The sequence below is a fragment of the Lissotriton helveticus genome, chromosome 3_1, assembly GCF_964261635.1.
Source record: "Lissotriton helveticus chromosome 3_1, aLisHel1.1, whole genome shotgun sequence".
NCBI classification, from domain to species: Eukaryota; Metazoa; Chordata; class Amphibia; order Caudata; family Salamandridae; genus Lissotriton; species Lissotriton helveticus.
Window position 1 is genome coordinate 429,334,878 of NC_136061.1, and position 26,243 is coordinate 429,361,120.

Below are 26,243 nucleotides of genomic sequence, written 5' to 3' on the forward strand. Positions count from 1 at the left end.
TGGTCCCGAAGAACGGGCAGTGTTAGATCTCTTGGCTCGCAGATGGGTTTCGAATGTTTCGAGGTATAACTTAGAGTCAGTTACGGATGTTTTTCAGCAGTGGGAAGCACCCAAGCAAAGGTATGTTTTTGAAGTTATGTGTACTTTCCTTCGTGAGGAATGGTAAGATAATGATTTGGGTTCAGTCCCCATAGAGTTGCTAAATGTCCAGTCTGAGTTTGCGAAAGGGACGATAGTGGGTCCCGGAGTTGAGGAAGCAGTTGCGATAGTACTTGCATTTAGGAGCGATTTCCCCTCTCAACGATTGTTTGAGCCTGATTCCACAGTCAGGAGAAAGGTACAACAATATCCAATGAGAGAGGTTCCCCCAGTTTGGAGAGAAGGGGACGCAAACGCTAATCCGCCTGTTCTGCCTCATTTTTAGAGAGTATGGGTACATGTGCCATGGAAGAGAGTAGAAGTTTTGGCCCTTAAACAGTCTTTACCTGATCCCCGTAAGAATCGGGCTGGCTATTACAAAGAATTGTCCCAGACAGTTGACGCATGCATTATGAATTTAGCCGACATAGATATGCTGTTGGGTAATGTAGTACCTCAACCTCTATGGGCAAAGATTCGTCATGAGGATCATGCGGTTGAATTAGGTGACTCATGGCTCAATATTGCTGCTGCGGATGCTAGACAAGTTGGTGGTTCTAAGCCTGAGCCTCTAGTGGCAGATCTACCTGGCAGAATTATAAATCTTATGAAAACGATGATGCCAGCGTTACGAGTAAATTGGGACAAGTTAGCAGCATGTAAGCAGAAGAAGGACGAAAGTGTATCTGATTTCTTCACTAGGTTTGAAGAGACATTTATATATCATAGTGGTCAAGATATGAGTACGGAAGGTGGACAAAGATTGTTCGTAGATAAGTTTGTCTTTAACTTACTTCCTGAACTATGTAATAAGTTGAAAGATTCTGAGAGTTCTTGGGCTGTTTCCTCGTCGGCCCAGATATTGGCGACTGCACAGTACTATGAGAATAGGGATAAGAACGAGAATGACAGAGTAGAGAAAAAGACAAAAGATTTGAAAACAAAGGTCCTTTTGCAGCAGGCGTATCCGCCTCGCTCGAATCAGCAAGAGTCACAACAATGTCCACAGTTTCAGCAACCTCCACAGTTTCAGAGAATATCACAGAAGCCTGAGTATTTTTCTCCAAGACCACCTTTGGGTCAGAATCAGTGTGCGTATTGTAGGGAGGAAGGTCATTACAAGAATGAGTGTCCTGTTTTACGACAACGTACAAGTGGTATGTCGGGTCTGAGAGGTCGTGGTGGTTTCCAGCAAGTATCTAGAGGTAGAGAACGTGGTGCGTTTCCTCAGAACGAACGTTCTTTCCCTCCTCAGAGTTCAATGAATTATTTTGATCAGCAGAATGTACAGACTGGCAGATCTACGCAATACTACACTGACGATTATTATGTTGAAAATGAGGGTACTAGTTATAATGATTGCTAGGACAGCCATGGACAAAGAGAGGGAGTAGTGTCAGTTCCAGTAGACCAGAGTGGACCTTATGTTGCAGTAGTTACATCAGGTGTAGTAGAGCCTTTTCTTTTGGATACTGGTGCAGCAAAGAGTTCTATCATGCACTCTAAACTCCCTGGCGCACCTTTGTCTGGCTTAACGAATGTTACGGTAGGATTTTCTGGCGCCCCGGTACGTAATCCAGTTTCTAGTCCTTTGTCTCTTTCCATTGGGCCTTGTGAATTGGAAGCACCCCTTATTCTAACGACAGGTTGTGGTGAGAATTTGTTGGGTTTGGATTTGTTAAAAAGATTGCATGTGACATTGTATTGTTCTCCTTCGGGAGTACATCTTACATTGGGTAAGAAAGTGATCTCTCCAATGAATTTATCTAAAGATCGACTTCCACTGGAATTGCGTTCTCTCCCTGATACTCTTTGGGCTACTGGTCCTAATGATGTGGGTCTTTTGGAGATTCCACCTTATGTTGTTACGCTCAAATCGAATGTTAAATTGCCACGTATTCCCCAATATCGGATTTCAAGTGATGGTGGAAGAGCGCTTTTAGCGATTATCTATGATTTGATTGAGAAAGGTGTGATTGAAGAAACGAGAGGTAATGTGTGTAACAGTCCTGTTTTGCCAGTCCTGAAACGCACTGACTCTTCTCAGCCACCTGTTTACAGGTTTGTGATTGATCTTAGAGAGGTTAACAAGATTGTTGTGCCACAGTTTCCAGTTGTTCCGGATATTACTGCTTTGTTGACTTTGATTCCTGCTTCAGCTGCCTGGTTTTCAGTCATAGACTTGAAAAATGCTTTCTTCAGTATTCCAATTGCTGAGGAGAGTAGAGATATTTTTGGCTTCTCTTTAGGAGGCTGAAGCTTCCGGTTTAAGAGAGCTCCCCAAGGCTATTGTGAAAGTCCCTCCGTTTATAGTCAGGCTTTGAAAACTCAGCTCAATACTCTTGTGTTACCTGCTGGTGATGCTCTTATTCAGTATGTGGATGATCTGTAAGTGGCTGCTGATGATGAGAAAACTTGTAAAGAAGCTACTCTTTCTTTGTTGCGACATTTGTCGGACTTGTATCATAAAGTGTCACCTTCTAAGTTGCAGTATTGTCGCCAAGAAGTGACCTACTAAGGTCATCTCTTGTCAAAGGAGAAAGGAGGGAAGAAGGTTGACCCCAGAACGAATTCAAGCGATTGCGCAAATGACTGTACCAAGCACACAGAGAGAAGTGCGTGCTTTCTTGGGTAACACGTCTTATTGTAGACAGTGGATTCCAAATTTCTCTCTATTGGCCAAGCCTCTGTTGGCTTTGACTTGTAAAGATACACCGAATCCTCTTCCGTGGTCTGACGATTGTCAGAAAAGTTTTTCTGAATTGCGTGATGCGTTGTGTTCTGCTCCAGTGTTGGGTACTCCTGACTACAGTAAGTCTTTTACACTCTATGTTCACGAGAGAGAGGGTTGTGCATTGTCAGTTTTGACTCAACAGTTTGGTGATAAGCAGCGTCCATGTGCGTATTTCTCATCAACTTTAGATCCGGTAGCTAGAGCGTTGCCAAGCTGTTTGACAGCTATAGCGGCAGCGGCTGTTTCCATCCGACAGTCTGCTGGATTGGTGATGGATAATACGTTGGTTGTGATGGTTCCACATGCAGTGGATACTTTATTAAATCGAACCAAGACTCAGCACCTTACTAGTGTGAGGTTGTCGGGTTATGAGTTGACGCTTTTGGCTAGTCATGTGCACATCAAGCTGTGTAATGTATTGAATCCAGCAACATTGTTGCCGATTTCTGTGGATACAGATGGTCAGGAACAGCATGATTGTTTTTTGAGGACGGAAGAGGAAACGAAGGGTAGAGTCGATCTGAAAGACACTCCTCTTTTGGATCCTGATGGTACGCTATGGGTTGATGGGTCATGCTACAAGCTTCCGAATGGTGATACGACTGCAGCATAAGCCGTGACGACATTATGCACAATTGTTGAAACTGCACGAGTGAGCTATAATTCGGCACAAGCAGCGGAATTGATTGCATTAACGAGAGCGTGTATTCTGTCTGAGGGAAAGAGAGTGAATGTGTATACTGATAGCCAGTATGCGTTTGGTGTTGCACACAGTTTTGGACGCTTGTGGAAAGAAAGGGGATTTCTCACATCCCTTGGGACTAAGATTCAACATTGGCAGTTGGTGAATGAGCTTCTTGAGTCACTTACTTTGCCGAAGCAAATTGCGATTGTGAAGTGTAGTGCTCACCGGAAGGTTACGGATGATGTTGGTCGAGGTAATGCATTTGCGGATGAAGTTGCGAAAGAAACAGCGAAAGATGTGATGAGTCGAATGTATGTTGCAGGCCCTGCGAGATGGATTGGTGCAGTTGGAATGTGTGAAGATACGATTGAGAGTGTGAAATCAATCCAGGCTGAAGCTACTGAAAATGAAAAGAGTGTGTGGAGAGAAACTACGGGTAGATTGGATTCGACTGGTTGTTGGGTTGAGTTATCAGAACACCAAAGATGGATGTTGCCAGATGCGTATGTGCTTGCGGTGGTTACAATGGCACATGGGTTGTCTCACATTAGTGCGAAAGGAATTTGTAAGTTGTTGGCTCCAGTGTGGCAGAATGCTGGAATTCCTAAATGTGCTGAGAATGTGGTCAAGAATTGTATGGTGTGTTTGATGTATAATCCAGGTAAGGGAACTCCAACTCCAGCAGGTCACTTTGCGCTTCCGACGTATCCGTTTGAGGTTCTGCAATTGGATTTTATCCACATGGAAAGATGCAACAACTTGAAATACATCCTTGTAGTTGTTTGTGCCTTTTCTAGATGGGTAGAGGCATACCCCCTAAAAGATAATACTGCCTCGTCCACAGCTAAAGTCTTGCTCAAAGAATATTTCCCTAGGTTTGGATTGCCAAGGATGGTGTAGAGTGATAATGGAAGTGAGTTTGTGGGGAAGATTATGAAGAGAGTGTGTGAGGGTTTGGGCATCAAACAGAAATTTCATGCTGCAAATCATCCCCAATCAGCTGGATTAGTGGAATGCTACAATGGCACTTTGAAGCTAAAGTTAGCCAAAATTCAGGCGAGTTCTGGTCTCCAATGGCCCGATGCTTTGCCGTTAGCACTTTTGTCAGCTAGAACTACAGTGCATTCCCGAATCGGACTTAGTCCGTATGAAATAGTCTTTGGACGCCCGGCGAATGTGTGGGGAGTGCCGAGGCCAGTGAAGTTTAGTGACATCGAGTATCCTGTGTTGGTGGACTATTTGTATGACCTGACGGCTAAATTGCGTGTCTTGCATCAACAGGTTCACGATAACTTGCCACCAGCATCGGTGGACCCAGGTCACACCATCAATCCCGGTGACTGGGTCCTCGTGAAAGCGGACCAAAAACGAGCAGCCCCACTGGACCGGCCCCCACCAGGTGCTCCTGTCTACAAGAACCTCGGTGAAGGGCTTCGGGAAGCGGAATTGGGTCCACGGCGTACAATGTAAGAGGGTGCCTTTACCTCTGCCATACGACCAGTGGATCCGTGAAGGTATTGGTGACTCAGAGACAGAACGGGTGCCGAAGTTCATGCCGTTTAGCGATGCACATCTAGTATGGACAAAGTCTGAACGGGAGGAGGAAGACATTTTGCAAGCAGCTGTACCTCCACATCTGAGATTGGACACCACTGAGCCTGAACTTCTGTTTAAAGATCAGACAGTGCCTGGTAAAGGCCATTATAATTTACGACAGAGAAACAATGGACAAATAAAGACATCATTTTTCCTTTTGTTTTTGGAGAACTGCACTCTCTCATCCAAGAAACTGTTTTGGCCTATTTTTCTTTTTCGAGCTGCCATCCGAGCTCAGCTGTAGGGTCGCGGTATAAAGACTTGGGATTGCAGCCGTGTAGACACAAGGTCGACGGTTCAGGTTGGTCCTAGGGCGTTCCCTGGACTGACAGACACATTCCTTAGCGGAAGAAAACCAACTGCCGCGAACAGCAGGTTAGAGGATGGAGTTTTTTGTGATGGAGAGCGCTGCCGAGGAAATGAACTTTAAAATGAAACTGTGTAAATTAATGCATAGCAAATGTTTTCTGATAACATGTGTTCTGATGTTTTTAAGCATGACGTTAGCATTGGTGGGTTGGATTGTTTTCACTACCCAATTGACTTCTGCACTCACCTCCCAACCGATGTCTTTTCCTACTACTACTTCTTTGCATTCTTTTCATATCTTACCTGAACATGAGCAGATTAGAAGGTCGGAATTTGTGAATAATTCTTTTGTACAGCTTCTGCATCAACACCAGTTGGTAGTGAACACCACTAATTGTTGGGTGTGTGGTCTTATGCCGCATACTACGGATAGAGGTATTCCCTATTTGGTTCTACCGTTTAGTCAGAATGGGTCTCTATGGGCTTTCCAAACGATGTTTATTTATGCCATCGAAGTCTATCCCCTGCGTTCCATTAGAGATAACTCAAGTAATAAAGCCTTGGTGAAGGGAATTACGAATATGAGCAGAGATATCGAAACGTATAGGACTATTCCCATGGATGAGTTACTAGCATATGTTGGTTGGAATGCAACCGGATATAGTATTAGTCTGGGTGAGAAGCAGAGACGGAAGAGGTCACCTCCGATTTGGATCGTACCCCACCGAGGTCATTTTTGTTTGCAAGGTAATGGCAAGAATCTGAGAGCTCAGTTAGGGAAGAGTGTATGTACTCAGACGTACGTTTTTGCGTCTCAATCTTCTCCATCGTTTTTAGCAGCTAAGGGCACGTATTTTGTCTGCTTCAACAGAGCATATACATGGTTGCCCCCTGATTTTTCGAGCACATGTTATGTGGCGTATTTGTTGCCCCCTACGTACACTGCTGCTGCAGATTACCACAGAATGAGAGTTGTTAGAGTTGTCTTCGATCAGGAAGATACCGCTGGACAAGAAGTGTGAGACTTCTTTAAGGGTTTCCTGCCATTTTGGGGACCTATGGTTAACAGTAGGAACATACGCCAATTGACAAGAGTGGTTGAGTCCACCGTAAATGAAACTGCAGGTGCCCTTAGTAATTTGACTGCTGAGCTTCAAGTGGATCGTCTTATGACATTACAGAACCGTATGGTTTTAGATGTCATACTTGCAGATCGAGGTGGAGTATGTAAAATGATCCAATCGAGTTGCTGCGTTTTCATTCCAGATAATGCTCCTACGAGGCCATTTCCAGACTGCATAAGATCTCTGGGTCTATACATCTGGACAAAGGAGATTGGTCGTTGACTGTATGGTTTTGGGGACTGTTATCCACTTGGGGATGGAAGATTCTGATGGTCATTGGTATGGCTTTAGCGATTCTTTTTCTGTGTTGTCTTTGTGTACAGTGTGGTCCTGCCATATGTGGCCTTTGTGCTACTACGTGTGTAAGGAGACCGCCTGTCTCGAGAGAAGCACAGAGAGATAGAATGATGCTCCAGCAGCACCTAAATGACCTGATGAATATTGACATCGATTCAGATACAGACTGAGTGATTGCCTATGTAAGGGCAAAAGGAGGGTCTGAGGTTCTGTGAATTCTGAAGCCGTGGGTTCCATTTTGTGTATGGTAGCCATTTTGTGGTTGCCCTCACATAGGCCGATGACTGTGGCTGAACTAGTCTTTTAAGGACATGTACACCTTAGCTCGAGTTCGTGCTGACTCCTGTTTGACCTGAGTGAACTGACCCTGTTGCCTGAAGCTGACCTTGTTAAACCAGTTCCTGCCCTTTAGCTGATCAAGATTAAGGATCAGAGCACAGGACATCATAAAGTCTTACTGCACACAAACATGCCTTATCCTACTTCTATCTGTTTCTTTTTCTTCTTTTATGGTCTATTTACGATATGGGTTGTGGTCCTTTTTATTATGGGCTTGTCTGGCTTGTCTAAAGAAGAATGTTGGGTTTGTTCAATGATTTCATTGTGGAAACATGTGATTGGTTAAACTGTAAACAAAGAATGTTTGCATGAAGCATAATGTTTGGCATAAAAAGGGATGACTTGCTTTGTAAAGTTGAGCAGTCTCCTGAGAACTCATACCGTGATGATTTCTAGGACTTCTGTTACTGGCTGCAGCCAATAAATTTGATCTTTGACGCCATTCAGAAGTATCCCGTGTCTCTGTATTCTAAGACAGGTGAACCCGAAGATTGTGGGCGTGCCCCTGGCGCTGCTGGGTTCTAAAACCCGGTTCTTCAATCCTGGGCCAGACAAAGGGATCCAGTTTGTCCCAGTGGAAAGTTTACCTACTACTTTAAAACTTCATAGTGAAAAAGTAGTTATCGACAAGTTATTTGGGGCCAAGCTGCAAGCTTAATCCAAAGTGGGTCTCAAGAACAGTGGTTGCTGAAGAGCGGGGTCCTGGTGCGGTTGTCGATGAAGGTGAGAAGCCTCTGAGTGCACAAAGTCTGAAGTCTGTGTCCAGTGAGGCCTCGACTTCAACAGTTTGTAGCTTGGTGCCGGTACTGGTGAAGCCCTTTACATTTGGACTTAGAAACTTTTCTGGAAGTCAGATCTCCTTCAGGGCAACAAATCAGCAAGCTGATGCTGACCAGTGATTCGACTTCGATGGCTGAGACTTCAACAGTGGTCCCAGTCTTCAACGGTTCTGCAAGTAAAACGTTCACAAAACGTTCATAATACCCAGATCTTGCAGTGTGAGGACAGGAGGAGTACACTCTAACACCAGGCAAGGGTCCAGGATGTAAGGGGCATTACTTAGAGGTTAGCACTCACTCCAGTAGAGGCCAGCAACAGGATCTTGAGTACGCCCCGTTGGTACTGGTCAGCTGGGCTGTTGCAGAGAAAGGCCTCTGGAAGCTTGTTGTGTCCCTGTAGCTCAAACAGGAGATCAGCCAACTGTCCCTTGGAGTCATTTCTGGGGTCTGGGTTCAAGGCAAGCAAGTTCAGTCTTCTTTCAGGTTCTACCGACAGCAGGACAGTCCTTTTTCTGATTTGTCGCAGGCCTAGGAGGATTCTGAAGAGGGTAATAGGGATGCTACATTTATGCAGAATTCCAGCATGTGGCTGGGGAAACTCCTCGCCACTCACAAGACAATGGGGTAGATGTTCCCAGGTGAGACTGTACCTCTTTTGCAGCACTTTCTGTGTGTGTTACTGTAATCTATTCTGCAGTGTACCTCTCTACCTAAATCCGACATGACAGATACTTTCCTCTCTTGGTTAGGCCTGCCTGTGCCCAACCAGAGGTTTGGCTGTGATAATGGGCAAACCATCCCTTGTAGGCACTCCAAACTAGTTTGGTTGCAGCTCCACCCTCACCCTGGGTGGGAGGAGCGAAGCTGACTAGCAAGACAAATGGGATGTAGGCCTAGGTGTGAGCTACATCTGTCAGGGGAGGCATCCTTTGAAGCTCCAGAATGGCCTGCGCAAGGAAGAAAAACAACTCTCCACACCCAAGCCCTTTCTCCACAGTGTGGGAGCAATCCACACCTGACCACGAGGAGCCTACAGGAGTGAGGTTACACTGGACACTGACAGAAAGGCTCCTTTTGGCTCGGGCAGAAAAATCAAAACTTTCTAAAAGTATAATTTTCAAAATAGTTATATAAAATCCACCTCAAACATTACATTGGATCTAAAATTACAATTAAAATAAGTCCTAGAACAGTTTTTCTAGCAGCTCCCAAACTGAAAGTAAGCAGTATTGATGTTATAGTGTAACCAAGGGTTTCCAAAGGGACAGCAAGCCTTCCTGCAGTGAAAAACAACTTTGGAGGATTTCACTGTCAGGGCATATACAATATTAAATACATACCCTACTTTTTAAATATCATGCAACCTGCCATCTGGATATTTAGGGGGACACTTATAAGTCCATTGCCGTCTGTGCCTCACTTTTACTGAGGCAGCACAATGGGCTTCCCCATATTTACAAGGACATGTAAAGTCACCCTGCATTACTTTTCATGACCTTTAAATATGTTTCCCTTTCACGCATAGCTCTGCATGAAAGGGGCTTTCCATGGGTGCTGTTGTGGGTGCTCCTACGCAGCATCCATGGAACTTGTTGCATTCTCAGATTTACAACATTTTGTAAACCTGGTAATGCTTCAGAATCCTATCCCTCCCCAGGGGAGGTGTAAGTAAGCTCACAACCATGCATAGAAAGAGGAAAATGCCTTTAATGATTGTTTTTGTGCAGGAAGGTATCCCTTCTTGACACAAAAACAATCATCCCCTCAGCCAGGTACCCTTGCAAAATGATGCAAGGGTGTCTGTGCTGGTGCATGGCTTCTGTTTGTGCATTCACACAGGGGAGAAGAACAGGAATGTGCAGTATCTTGTAGATACCATGCATGCCTGCCCTTTTATTTTGAGGCATGAGAGTGCAGCAGGAAGGCCTGCTGCGCTGCTATGAGTCAAAATATTGCAAATAAGGCCCTTAGGGCCTACCTTAGTGGTAACTAGTAAGCATTAAAGGGGAAGGTTTGGGCCTGGCAAAAGGTTTGTTTTGACAGGTCGGCATGGCAGTTTCAAACATGCAAAAACAAGCTGCTGTAAATTAGATGCGCCAATTAAGTATATGCCAATTTAACCATGTTTGAAAGAGAGGGCACAGGCACTTTACCTCTGGTTAGTAGCAGTAAAGTGTAAAGACTCCTATAGCCAGCAAAATATGAGTCCAGCAAAAGAAGGCAAAATCTGGAGGAATATCACACAAAAGATGACTATTTCCAACAGTGACCAAAGAGTGGGAGATAGTCGGTTGTAATTCTTGGACCAGCATTTCTCATAGATGTCTGGTATTTTGAAAGTGAAGCTAGGGGACAAAAGTATCACCTGTTTTTAAAATCCACCATTGGAAGCAAATAATGTTCTTAATATGATTTGCTAATGGAGCAAAAAGTGTTTACCTCTACTTCCTCATTAAGTCCCAGAGGTCTGTTCACAGCTCTTTTGAACGTATACTTGACCACGCTGTTGGGGTATTGCCCACTGGGTTAGATTCTTTTAGTAGTATCCCTGACTGTATGATAACATCTTCAGTGTTGCTACACTTCCATCTAAATCTGAAAAATTTCCCAGCAGGTAAGTTACCACCCTGTGCGCTTAGAAAGATGTGTAATGTAAGAGGGAGTTTGTATTTCTTTTGGTGGCATACAGTGATTCTAAATTCATTAACCAATGATGCAACTACCAGGTTAAGAGAGGTTATTTCCTGTATACTGTCGGACTAAGTAATAGGTGTAGAGCGTCAGTAAGGCGCCATTAAAAACATGAATTTAAATTAGTTTCAAGGCCATGCCAAACACATCGGACATAGTCTATGAATCTGTTCCACATACAGAGATGAGATCTAAAAGGATTGCTCTGTGAGTTAAGGACAGCATCCTTGAACTGACCAACATAGTTATTCGCTATGCGCGGAGCAGCCTCAGGACCTGACGAGGTTCTAGATATTTGGAGGAACACCTGATCTTCAGTTTTAAAGTAGTTTCCAATTATTGTGAATTCTAAGCACTGATGTACACAAGTACGAGTGGTGATATATAAACATTATCTTTTATACAGTTCATTCTCCACTGCCTATGGGTTACCTTTTATGGTATAGTCATGATTAATGCCTGGATGTCTAAGTCCTCCTAGAATTCTTCATCTTGATAAGATTATCGATCAAGATATACAGGATACACTTGTGTCAGGTACATATAATGTGTGATTAATCAGTTCCTCGCTTAAAAATTGTTAGCCTATTTAGAGGGGGTTCCAAAGCAGACCCTAATCCCACAACAATGAGTCCTACAGGAGGAGAACCGATGATCTTATGAATTTTTAGCAAGATGTACAATGCCAGCATCTAGGATGTAAGAATTCCTGTCACTTAACATCTTTGCAAAAATGTTTTTACTTGCACCTAATATATATAAATCCCTAAAGAAGATAATTAACTGCAAATGATACGTTGGTACCTCCTTTGACAGCTCAGGATCCCAGCGCAGCTCGGCTTTAGCCAGGTATGTTTTTGAAGGTAGAGTCTGTGTTCACTAGATTTCATATATTATTATCACACTGGCACTGGATGGCAACATGCATTCACAACCATTGCGATACATGGACCGGTGTGGATTGGGCATGCAGCGCTTCTGTCGTTAACTGCTCACCTGTTCATTAGCACCAAGTTAACCGCAGACTTCCACAGTAGCCAATTAGGCCACTACCCACTGTGTTTGGCATCAGATTACTGAAAGTATTGAAAGGGTTAGAGTCAAGATTTTGAGACTAGGGCAGGAAGGTCCTAGTAGAGGGCACAGGAAGTGACTAAGAGAGAAAGTGTTTGTGTACAGCAGGTTCAAGAGCCATGCTCAGTTGGTATAAGCCAGTGTACAGCAGTGGGGATGGTGTGGGCAGGCCAAAACCACAGCGGGATGAGGAGAGAGGCTCTTGTTTGACTTAGGGCATGCTACAATACATGAGCATTGCTTAAGACTGGTCAAGCAGCAGACGAATGCATGGAATAGATGTTCCTTTCCTGCACAGATGTCAGTTCTAAGGCAATTCTAATTAAAGGTCAGTTTCAGGCAGCACAATTAATTGCTGAGAGCGGAAGACAAAATCTTTTGGTAACATAAGTTGTACATTTGCCATTCAATGTAACCAGTGTCACCCTTTCATATGTTTGAATATATGAAGCTTAATATGAAACATATATGCATTTACTAAAGCACAATTTATGTTACCAAAACATTTTGTCTCCTTAGTTTTATACTTCTCTCCTTCCACTCTCAGCAGTTAATTGTGCTGCCTGAAACTGACCTTTAATTAATACCCTATGAGACATTGTTGTATGTTACAGATGATCACCCGATAATCTTTAGGGTTTATGGGCTACCTCCTGTAGTCTGATACTGCCTAAGGCAATTCTAGGCAGCTGTCTATGGCACCAAAAGGAAGGATAAGAGCAGATTAACCATGGAAGCATCATATATGGCCTGGTTATCAGATGAAAGGCACTAACATTCACTAACAAAAGGGGAGGGATATACTGGGAGTCAAGAGAGATAGGGTTCCTAGAACTAGCAGGAAGAGGTTGTGTAACTTGGAAGGACATCTTGGAAGAAACCCTATCACTCCTAGACAGTACAAAGGCGGATACCAGAATTAGCACTAAAACATTGGGGTGTGCCAAAGATTTCTCTCAGTGCTCAAATTACAGATAGGCATTCCGCCAAAACTAGTCATGTTCTGATGAGTCATGTCATAGCATGGAGTTTTGCATAGCATGAGTTCTGCCATTGGTATGCCTAAATTTTGAGTATTATTTTCCAGTCCAGAGTCAAATATCTGGTGTATTATGGGATGGATATTTGTTTTTTCATGAATAATGCGGTAAAAGCACCTTGGCATTTTTGTTCCAATAGTTATATGAAATTAAACTCTGCAACGAAGACAGATAGCTTCAGCAAGGCAGCAATTAATTTCAATTCGTGGAAAAGCACATTTCTCAATAAAAGTGTCTTACTGAATCAGCGCAGGAAAAATGGTAGCATTAACGATTCAGTTTTAGCTAGGGGTGTATAAAAGTTTGCAGGTAAAGCTGAATACTCCAGCAAAATGGGAAGAGAGACGGGGACATCGGAAGGAGACACCCTGTCACTATATGAAGGCGCACAACCACGAGAGAACATGCACATCACGTCTGCTTTCTGAGCCTGGCACTGACAAACAGCCACAACAGCCAGCGCGTGGCTGTATATAAGCTCTGACACTAAAGTGTCTAGAACGACCCTGGCACTCAGTATCAATGAGTATTCGCACACACCTCACACATCCGAGGCATTTATCCAGTTGCAAGGGCATTGGTCCTCTTTCTGAATTCAGGAAACATGAGTTGTGCAATTTTGTGATTTTGGGCCATATGTAGGAGGCCCAATACCAGTCGGTAATGGCTGAAATTACTGAATTTGGAATGTAGGTGGCATGATTGTAGGATTCGGTATTTTACCGAATCGGTAACTTAAGGAATCTGTAAATTACCGAATTCTTAACATACCGATTTGGTAAATTACCGAATCCTTAATGTAGGAAGCACTCAAGTGAGTGCTTTTCACATTTGAGGATTCGTTATTTACCACCAACTAAAGTTGGTGGTAAATAACGAAAACAGTTAAAAAAGCAATTTTGTGCTTTTTTAACAGTGCCATGTGGCAGACATGTATGTGTGTCACATGTGCACCCATGCACTATTAAGGGGTGCAACAGGGTGTCAATGTGACACCCTGCCACCCTTGTAAGTCTACCCCCTATTATTGATTCAGTATTTACTGAATCGGTAATTCTCATTCATTCCAGGCCCATAGGAATGAATGGGGAATACCGAATCGGTAAATACCGAATCGGTATTTACCGAATTTTACCGATTTGGTAAAATTTACCGAATCATTAGCAACATAACATTTACCGATTCTAAAATACAGAATCGGTAAAATTCGGTATTTTAGAATTGGTAAATGATATTTACCTACATCTGGCCCGTAATGTTGTAAATATACTCCCTTGTTTCAACAGCTGGCGAGATAGAGAATAACATTTTGGGTATCAGAAATGTTGCAAGTTGCCTTTCGAAACAGAATCTGCAAGCTGTCTAGAGGATCCAAGTATTCTGTAGTGACATATAGTACCAGGTGCATTATTCTGGTGAAACGTGAACCATGCAGAATCTTCTCACAGAGAAATTTCGCCGCCGAACACATCTGCCATATTTGAGCTAATTTGTTCTTGTGGGCCGAATTCGGCGACTTTATGGAATTTCAGAGGTATTTGTAGGATTTGCACCACCCTTCAATCTGAACTGTAAGCAATACCTCGTTATTTTTCACAAGGTGCATAGCATTTTTTTCACTTCTACATTTCATAAAAAATTGCCCAGTGTGAGGCATGGAGCCAGCTTTGAACAATGGCTCTGCTCAAAAGACAGCTTCGACCAAGACCCCCAACTCATAATACACCCCTCCCCCAATCCTTCGCCGTGATTCATATGGCTGGCTCAGCATGCTCACAGCTGCCCATTGTAACACACATGTGATTGAATGGGTGGCAAGAGAGCAGATGCTACATTAAAATAATAACACGGGCCACAAAACTGATTGAGTTTAAAAGTTCACAATCAGGCATTGTATTGATATGCAGATTTTTCTCAGTTTTTTAGTATCACTTTTAAAAAGAGCAACCCAGTCTCAAACCTTTGCTAATTTATGAAAGGAAATGACACATTTGGCTACTGATGTTTGGATCAAAGGCCTCTGGTGGGGTGAGAGGAGGGTCAAGAAAGGGCTGGGACATGTCGCGTTGGAGGCTGCTGACGAAAATGTCACCTACTCGACTATAGTGCAGGGCTTTAAGTGGACCAGGTCCCCTGGGTGTAAGACCCATTAGTAAATAAAAACAGCAATTGAAATAAAACTGGGCCCTATATTCATGTCCTTAACTCTAATTGCAAAACACTGATCGATTTCTGAACAATTGCTATAAAGAATGTTAAAGTAATCTATGTCAGCAATTTAGTTACTGTTTATATTACACCTTTACATTTTTTACTTAATTTTGCAATTCATAAGTGTTAACTATTTTTACATACTGTATGTTACTTTTGTGTAGTGCATACTTTGAACTGAGTCTCCTCCAGGCCTTTATAATGGGCTACAATAGAGAGCTCTGGAATTGGGCTGAAGTTCGTGTGTGTTTTTCACGCTGTCAGTGGGTCAAAAAGGTGTTCAGAATATATGGTCATCCAATCCTTGACCTCTTTGCTGGTCGCAACAAAGCAATGGTCACATATTCTAATTGAATTGTGATTCTTAGCACATGTGGAAAGGAGGTACACAGTTGTCAAAATATTGATATGCAAAGGTAAAAGAAAATGCAGTTCTTACAGGTGAGTGGGTGTGTTGTGTTTTTGAGGGTGGTGAAGTAAAGGCGATGCGAGGACGTTCAGTCAGGAGATGGGGTTTAATGAGGGTGCAGAAGAGGAAAGAGATGAGTTGTAAGACATTCAAATAGACAAGATATGACGTGAAACGGGGAGTACATGTCTAACATAGCGTGAACATAACAGAAGTGATCGAGACTCATTGAAGACCACTGCTACTTCCGCAGACCTCAGTAATGCTTAATTTATAGTCACACAATTTCAGAATTGAAAGATTTTCAATATTATTTACAACAAAATCATTGTTACTCATGTATCTTAAACAGATGACAAAGCCAACAGTCCTGGATGGTTCTAGGTGTATGCCATTTCTTGGTATATAGCTGGATGCAATAATAGAAGGCTTGGTCAGGAGTCCAAATTCCAGTTGAGTGGCACACTATGGGAATCACAAAAATGTGGTGTACGTGTTTAAGCCACACTCTTAATTACAAAAGCCATGCCCCTTTCAGAGACCCTCACTTTCTCACCCAACTTAAAGCCCTATTTAGGGCACATTTTCCCAAAACTTACAGTTCAAAGCTTACAGAATGCAAATGAAATAGAATAAAAAAACATTAGTCTTCTACTAAATTCAGGCCATGTAAGTCCTAGTGAGAGCAATTGAAGCAGGTCAAGTCTCAGCCCACAACATTGTTTACATGTGTTAAAATGATTTTAGATCTTTTCCTCCGCCATGATTTCGTACAACAGCTTAAATTGGAAATAGCTGGGAACATTTTGCAAATGGCACATCAAGGGGGTCTGGGATCTTAAACACATTTAGAATTAAAAGTGTAGTTGGGGGGGATTATACGCCCAAATCAGTGTTGGGTGGCATGACAGAACCAATGTCAACAGTTTTTAATTTCATTCTGGCACGTGCATGCTACAATTTTAACTAGAGCTTGAGGCATGGCAGGCTTGCCTGGTTGGATGATGTCCACTTTCAGGAGCATGACAGACACATGGGGTAAAAATCCCTGCTTAAAAGTATACTCAGCCTGACAAGGAGAATGTGATGTCTTTTACTTTCAAAGCTTGCAACCTTGATTTGATGTCCAGGGAAATTTAGAGGGGTTCAAATCAATGACAGCTGCAACTCTTACATTGCTCTGAAAGGTAAGTCCAAAATAAGGTTATATTTGACATTCTAGATGTAGCTGGTGAAGCATTAGTCCAGGCCACACTTATTCTCAATGACTAGAATGCATTATTTAAAGACTAGTATTAGAAATCAGGACAATGTTTATATCGAAAGTCTGGACACTTTGAACTGTAATATCATCATGATATATAGAATTATAAATGGCATTTCTTTAAGGTGCCAGCTGTCACACCTACAGAGCAGGAATATACATCCTTAGCTGATAAAGATGGCAACAGAAGTTCTGAGGACAATGGCTTGCCTCTGAGCTAAGAAGTCTAATGGGTATTAACTGCTAACGACTTTCAGAGATTAGCTATGTGAGAGCGAATATGAACAGTTCGTAAGAAGCTTTTGTCTTGGAGATGCCATGGAGGGATTCTCAGGACAATCCTAGTTAAGCAGTCCCCCAGCCACAGTAGGAAAGAAAACTAGTTGTAACCCTGCCAGATAGGAAGTGGCTAAGAAGCTGAAGACAGGGCTGCCTGGTGGCAGCTGGGTCCCATCGCCTCGAAAAAGGGCCTCCTGCATAATTTTACAGTAAGGCAAAAATTGAAGTGTTGCAAAAGGTCTTGAAGGAACTGCATTAGTTATGATCAGATGGCAGAATGTCTCCGATCACTGGCTAATGCTTGGGATAGATATAGCACTCCAACACCACTTCCTCAGAAATATCCTGGACCTGGAACTAATCCATCTGAAAAAGAAGGCCCTGCTGGAAAAACAATCCTCACTTCTGACTCCTGCTGGATGAAGATGATTCACAGAAAGACTCCTGAATCCTGTTGGTACCCAGGGGCTAGAAGTGCTCTCCAACAGTCAAGTGGCCTCCTGCTTACCTGCTTCAGGGACAAAAAATGCAGAAGGATCTCCTGACTCCAAGAATGTTCTGCAGATTAAAGAGTTCTAGATCCTGCATGCACCTGGATGCAGCGAAACCCAGTACCCAGAAGCTTGCACTGAAGAGCTAGGGTCGCAGACCAGAAGAAACTTTCCCAGCAGTCGGAGACTAAGTCTGAAAGTACAGCCTTTAACCGTGACAACTCACTTGGTGTATCCGATCTCTGGTCCATTGCGGGCAGCTTGAAATTGCATCAGGTCCCAGCCCAGGGTGAACTGTTGTTTTTTCATAGTGCTTGACTTTTTTCTAGCTGCCTTTTGCCTTAAAACTTTAACAATTCATATCTCGAATTCCCTTTATCCTATTGTGAAGATCTCATGGTCTTTTTGTTAATTACATTTGTCTCTAGTTTCTAAATTGTTTTTGGGAATCTTATTGTGCTGCATGCTTTACTTTAAAATGATGTGTACTACTTGAACTTAGGACACACTACTCTAAGAATTGGCTGCTGCTTGTGCCTCGGTCACTAGGGATTGAGCAAGATTCTCCCAGAACTGGTTTAACCCAACTAGAGTGAATTGTTTAAGTTGGTAGGGGTACTCCCCTAAAATGAATAGTCTATTTCTAACGTCACCAATAACCCGTCCATTGATATTAACTTTGTTGAGTAGCAGCGCACTTTACAAGTACCCTGTTACATTACATTACATCAGTGTTGGTATTGTATGGTTAACATTGCACAAACAAGGGAATCTTTGAAAAAATATATTTAACAGTTGAATTAACCTCAGTGCTTCCAAAGTTTACTTTCAGAAGGAAGAGACTACGTGAATCATAGTATACACCAAGCTTAATCAGTCGATGTATTGGAGGGGGATGGCAGATGCAACAAGGCCAGAAGAGAACAAAAAACAACCATAAAAGTTTTTTTTTTCTTTTATAGCAGGCAAAAACCACCACGTTAGCAAAATTCATTATTTTGATTGGTTTTAGGGCTGTGCATTGCCTGCTGCCACGATTGAAAATCTAGACAAATTGGACCAAACCATATATTGTCGATTACAGTTTCCCAAATTGACCAACTAAGTTTTACAGGCAGCTCTGAAAAGGAACTCATGACATTTTCTGAAACTTCAGGTCCTTCCACAGGGCCAGTGAACATTATTATCAGAAAAGCATGCTTGTACTTTTCAGAATATTGTATGCCTTGTACCTTTGCAGGCTTTATTATTATTATTGTTAATTGTTTCAAATGTAATCGCTGTTTGTCATGCAATTAATTGACGATGATATAAACACCGAATAAACACTAGATCGATATTTATATCAAATCAAATATACTCCCAGGCTATTTTGGTGTCCATCACAATGACTAAATCAGTAAAAATTACACCAGCTTTAACTATTGCACATTTTCAGTGGCCTTACCTATTCAAGTGCACGTTGATCATTCATCAACATTTCCATACCTAAGATAAAATACCATTTAAATTGAAGCTATTAGGGTGCGTCCGTATATCCCAAGTGCTGACCTACTGCCCCAGAGCCTTTCTCAAGTATTACTGTGTGCTGCTTAATTACCTTCAACATGCACACTTGAGAAGGTAAGGGTGATACAGTGTGGCACTGGTGCTTTTTAAATATGACCGGACAGCTCAATGTACTAGTTCTGCTGCACTGTACAGCTCTGCTTCTCAAACTCACCCGTCAGAATGGCGGTGGAGAGGGGTCATTATTCCCAATGTTGCACAATGTTTGAGGGCTTCACGCTTGTGTGGCTAACATTTAATTATAGACTTTAGAGCAAAGCTGTCCTCTGTATTCATGATGAGGCAGCTAACATGGCTAATGTCACTAGATGGTTCCAGATATTGGATTTGATGTGTCTCCACATATCCTATAGGACAATTTTAGAATTAAGTCTGCAAGAGCATGTGCTAGCGCGTGCGTCTCACTTGTGAGATAATGTTTTTAACATAAAGGGCTTGAAGCCGACCCATTGCTTACCATTTGCTGGCTTATGTGACCCTCTTTTATATAGCCTTGCAATTCACCAGGGCAGGCCTAACATCATTTTGGTTTCTCTCTGTGGAGCAGGGATCAAGCAATGATTGATTTGTCCTAATCGGTGCCTGTTTGCTGCTCCCGACGTGATTGAGATACTATTTCTTTTTTTACTTTTAGTGCACTGCAACCAGAAGTGTGTGACTGGCAAAAACGTGCACAGCAGGACAAAGAAAATTGCAAAAATTTAATTTCTACAGTTAACTTTCTTTTATTTTGCCAAGTCTTCTTTTCTCACTTTGCACTCATGTTTTCAATCCAAAACAATCTGTCCCACTCCAATCTGCTGCTCACCACACTAAAACAATGTACCCCGCTCCAATCCAAAAAAATCTGACTCCCTCCAATCCAAAACAATCTGCCCCATACCAATCCAAAACAATCTTACCCACTTCACGACAATCTGCCCACTCCAGTCCAAAACAATCTGCCCCACTTCAATTCAAAACAATCTGTACGACTCCAATCTAAAGTAATCTGTCCCACTCCAATCCAAAACAGTCTGCCCAGTGCAATCTGCCCCACTCCAATCCAAAACAATCTACTTGACTCTATCTGCTCCACTCAAATACAAAGCAATTTGCCTCACTCAATCCAAAACAATTTGCCCCACTCCAATCCAAAACAATTGGCCCCACTCCAATCTGCCCCTCTCCAATCCTCTCCAATCTGCCCCTAAACAATCCAAAACAATCTGTCCACTCAATCTGCCCCATTACAATCCGTCCCACTACAATTCAAAACAATCCGCCCCACTCTAATCCACCCCACTTCAATCTGCCCCACTCTAATCCGCCCCACTCCGATCTACCCCACTCCAATCCATCCCACTCCAATCCAAAACAATCTGCCTCACTCTAATCCACCCCACTCCAATCGGCCCCACTCCAATTGGAAACTCTTTGCCCACTCCAATCTGTCCCTCCAATCCACCCACTCCAATCTGCCCCACTTCAATCCAAAACAAACCAACATACTTCAACCCACATTACCCAAACCCCTCCTATGTGCCCCACTCCTGTTCGCCCTACTCGAATCCAAAACAGTCTGATCCACTTCAACCCATCTCACTCCAGTTCGCCCCACTTCAGTTCACCCCACTCCAATCCAATCCACCTCACCCAAATTCACCCACCCCTTTCTAATTCTCCCCACTCCAATGCACCACACTCCACCCAACGCCAATGCAAACCATCCCACCCCACTTCATTCCAATTTACCTCACCCCAAATTAGGCCACCCCGTTCTCTCCTCAATTCACCCCGCTCCAATCCAATCCACCACTTTCCACCCACTCCAATCCACAACCATCTGCCCCAATCAGTCCAAAACAATCTGCCTCACTCAATCCAAAACAATCTACCCCACTCCATTCCAAAACAATCTGCCTCACTCCAAGTTGCCCCACTCCAATCTAAAACAATCTGCCCCACTCCAATCCAAAACAATATACCCCACTGCAGTCTGCACCTCCTCAATCCACTTCAATATGCCTCACTCCAACTCAAAACAATCTGCCCACTCCAATCTGCCCATTCTAATCTGCCTCACACTAATCTGACCCACTCCAACCCACAACAGTCTGTCCACTCCAATCTGCCCAAATCCAATCCATCTCATTCCAGTCCAAAACAATCTGCCTCCATAAAAACCAAAACAATCCGCCCCACTCCAATCTGCCTCACTGCAGTCTGCCCCACTCCAATCCAAAACAGTCTGCCCCACTCTAATCCACTCCACTCCAATCCAAAACAATATGCCCACTCCACTCTGCTGCCCACTCCACTGTGCCTCACTCCAATCCAAAACAATCCACCACACTCCAATGCTCTTAACCCAAACCTCTACAATCTGCCACACTCCAATCTGCCCCAATCCTGTCCGTCCAACTTCAATTCACCCAACTCCAATCCACCTCACCCCAATACACCCACTCCTTCCCAATTCACCCTACTCCAATAAACCACAATCTACCCGACTCCAATCTAATTCATCCCACATAATCAAATCCAGCCCAATCCAATCTACTCCACTTCAATCCAATTCACCTCACCACAATTCAATCCACCCCACTCCCTTCCCAATCTACCCCACTCCAAACTACCACCATCCACTCCAGTCCAAAACCATTTATTTAAGAGTTCTATATAGCGCTAGGCAGACCCGAAGGTATTAGAGCACTTTACAACATATATTGTGATGCAATCAGTTATACAGTATTAAAATAAGCAGCATTGTCTTGTGTTGAATCTTGTTCCGGTGGTCTTGAGAACAAGTCAAACAAAAAACAGGTGATGGAAAGCCTTCGTATTGAAGTGTCTAAGTTCTGCGCTGGGCAGGATTCCTTTGATGGAGGGTCTCTGTCATATTGTGAGGTATCTCTCCCTTGAGATGAGATTGGTTGAGGAAGAAGTCTTTGAGCTGGCTTTTGAAGTTTACGAAGGAGGGATTAGTCTTGATGTGGACTAGTATGGAGTTCCAAATTCTGGGCGCATTTCCCGAAAATGAGCGAGATAGGGTTTTTTGTTTGCGAGTTTTCTGTGGAATGAGAAGAAGAGTGTTGGTGCTCCTGAGGTTCCTCGTTTGTCCTGACTTTTTGAGTTTGTAAGCCAGGTAGGCCGGTTTACCAGTGGGAAGAGCTTTATGTGTGAGGCAGGCAGTTCTGAAGTTGGCACGCATTTCGATTGGGAACCATTTTAGTTCTCTTAGTGGGCGAGAAATGTGGTTGTATTTCTTTGCTCCAGTGATCATCCTGGCAGCTGCATTTAGAATTATTCGGAGGGGAGCTAAGTGAGATTTTGCCGTGCCCATGAGTGTTGCATTCCCGTAGTCCATTCTGAACCGAACCAAGGATTGTGTAGCCTGTTTAAGGTCGTTGCCCCACTCAATCCAAAACAATCTGCCCCACGCCAATCCAAAACAATCTGCCCCACGCCAATCCAAAACAACCTGCCCCTCTCCAATGTCAAACAATCTGCCCCACTCCAATCCAAAACAATCTGCCCCACTCCAATCTGCCCTACTCCACCCAAAAACAATCTGCCCCACTCCAATCTGCCCGCTCCAATCCAAAACAATCCGCTCCACTCCAATCAATCCGCCCACTATAATCCAATCCACCGCACCCCAATCCAATCCACCTCAACTCACTCCAATCCACCCTACTCCAATCCAATCCACCCCACACCAATCCATTCCATCCAAATCCAATATACCCCACTCCATTCCACCCCATCCCGACCCTCTCCAATGTACTCCAATCCAATCCACCTGAATCCAATCTACGCCACCCCAATCCAGTTTCCCCAGCGCAATCCAATCCACTGCAATCCAATCCAATCCACCCCAACCCAATCCATCACACTCAACCCAATCCACCTCACTCCAATCCACCCAACTGCTATCCAATCAAATTCACTCCAGTCCACCCCACACAATTCCAATTGACCCCACTCATATTCAACCCACTTCACTTCACCTCACTCCAGTCCACCCCACTCCAATTCAATCGACCCCACCCCAATCGAATCCACCCCACTCCACACAACTCCAACCCAATCCACCGCATTCCAGTCCTACTTACTCCAATCCAATCCATTCTATTCCATTCCAACCACCCCACCCCACTCCATTTCAATACACCGCACTCCAATCTAACCCACCCTATCCAGTCTACCCCACTCCACTGCAGTCCAATCCATCCCACTCCACTGCAGTCCAATCCACCCCACTCTACTCCAATCCAGCCCACTCTACCCAGATCCAACCCACCCCACCATAGTTTAGCCCACCTCACTCATTCCAATCCATCTAACCCACTAGTATAATCCCCCCACTCCCATCCACCTTAATCCATTCCAATCCAATCCACCCACTCTAGTCCCCCCACTCCAATCCATTTCAATCCTCCCCACTCAACTATACTTCACCCCACTCCAAACCACCCTACTCTAATCCATTCCACCCCACCCTACTCTAATCCAATCCACCCCACCCATACCAATCTAATCAACCCCACTCCAACTCACCTCATTGCAACCCACCTCATTCCAATCAAGCCACCTCATCAAGTCCACCCACTCCAATCCATCCACCCCACTCAATCCAACGCACTCTACCTCAATCCAATCCACCCCAATCTTCTCCAATCCAATCCACCCCACTTCCTCAACCCACTCCAACCCACTGCACTCTATTCAACCCCACTCCACTGTACACCACTCCATGATGCTGCACTCCATGACAATGCACTATACGTCAGTCTCTGCCACTGAACTCTACTCCCCTCTACTCAACTCTGACATTCAATCCCCCCACTCCACTCCACGACACTCTACTCCAACAAATCCAGTGTACAACATACTACTCCATCCACTCCACACCAGGACACTCAACACCACTAACTTTTAGCCGTGCTGAACAGCAGTCACACTGGTGTACAACATTGCAAAAAACACATTGCCAAAGCTAGCTCTAGAGAGACCTATTGACTTTGCCAATGCTTATTCGAACCTAGGAAGGACCCCACTTCAGCTTGTTTGACCCAGTCCGGCACAAGCTTCTGACATGGCTTTTCTCAACCACACTTGAACTTCGTAATTGATTTTAGTCTTGTGCAGAGAAGGTAGAGCAGGTCCTTTGGCATGGTCAACCTCTCAGGTGGCAAACAGATCTGACCCTAAACCAAGATTTCTTTTAAATGGTCAGAAGAACTGGCTGTATCATTATACCGTTATAGCTTAGGCCTAGAAAGCAGCATGCATCCTTATCACAGGTAATTTTGGAATGCATAAAACACATAAAACATTGAGGATAATCTCTCATCGAAGGGTAACAGCACTATTGAAATGTTACTGTGGATCTTTCAACAAAATATTTTGCAAACAGTTGCTCTGATTTCTATCCTTCAAAACCTGTGTTGCAATTTTGCACATCCTTAGTCAGTGCTGCAGTTTCACCAAAAATTTACAAAAATATAAATGAATGTGGCTATGAAAGTAGTAGCCTCTAGCGTCTCGTGAGTTCACAACATGTTTCCTGGATCAATGTTACACTTTCCGGGTCATACATTTCTACTTCCGTCTTAGTGGGTCCAGTATTAGTGGATGTATATCTGCAGTCTGAGATTCGGGAAATTTCCAAATTTAAAATGTCTGTAAGATGATTATCCAATTTAATAGATTCGACAGAGTGGTATATGGGCACGAAGACAATGACACAGGCTTTCTTACACGATTCTTCATTCCGTGAGGAAGGAAGATTTCTAGGGGTTTGAGGAGAATTCTGAGTTGGACATGCTTCTAGCCTTAAGCGAACGAAAAGTAAGCAACAATATGCCATGAAAAGGTTTACTTATAGTAAGCCAGACTGGATGCTACTGTAAAATACCAGCTTGTAAAGATGGATGTGTCACGTTATAATACAACTCTTCTTTCAAAATGCTTCACGCATTTTGTTATAGTTCGCCTACTTTTCAGCAGATGCTGAGTAGCACATGGCTGACTTATACTTCTAGTTATTGATATGTAATTCGAATTTCTCGAGCAACGGAGGAACCCTTGAACCTAAGAATTCCCCAGACAGAAAAAACAGCAGGACTCTGCGTTCAGCCGAGCATGCCAGCGGGGAAGTAAAGACGACGCCGGATTTCACGTATTAATGAAAGCGTCCTTGAGGAAGGCAGAGCGCTCGCGCGCTGTTGTGTGTTTTTCAAGACGTCGTCCCAGTCCGCGTGTTATTCTTTCACAAAAAGGTAGGAAGCTGGGCCAGCAGGAAGCTGCAAAGCAGAGAAAAAACAGCAATCTATACCATTGAAGACTTGCACGTGATATATACACAGGGGGTCCGTGTGGGATGGCTCGGTCCCTACAGACGGTGCTCAGGAAATCCTGAGAAAACCAGTCGTCCTGGTAATATCCACCCCTTCCTCTTTAGGATAGAGATCTCACTGGGATCAGGTTTATAGTCAACCATGCTTCTGTTGCTTTATTGGGGCAGATTTTGGAGGGGAAAACGCGCAATGCAAATATATGTGTTATCTCGGTTGTTTGGCTTCTTGTGGGCTTGTTAAGAATTCAGTGTCACTTACCAGTACATGAAGGAGCACATTGTAGGGGCGGGAAAGCCTCAGTGGGTGAATATTTATTCCACACACAGGATGCTTCCGTTTATGAGATGGAGAGATGGCTTTTCTGAGGAGAAGTACGTGCTAATAAGGTCGACTTGAAACACGATAAGGTGTTCTTGTTCTCTGATTTTCAACATTAGGGTATACAACACTTCCACTGTACTACAAGTGCCGGGGCGGGAAGCTTGCCGAGCACCCCACCGTTTTGAAGCTCTTTGAAGGTTGTGCAGCATGCTAGGCTTCTTTGTGGGGAGTGTAGGGGATGCATTGGACATTGGCTGTGATTTCTCTGGCTTTCGTAAACTAACCTTGTTTTTATGCTATATTCACCTTTCTGTACCTCTGCTTGTTGGCACTGGAAGCGGACTCGACAAGGCCAGATGTGTACATTCCGCAAATTTTGCATTGCACGGCAGCGAAAGGTGCAAGAATTGCATTTGCCAGTCTGCCGTAGGACATTTTTCCAAACTAAGAATTCCTCTGACCAAGCCTGCCCCTAACATGGAGATATCTGTACATACGAAGTAGGCCTACACTTGGGCGAATGTGGTGTTGGAGACTGGATTGATCCGT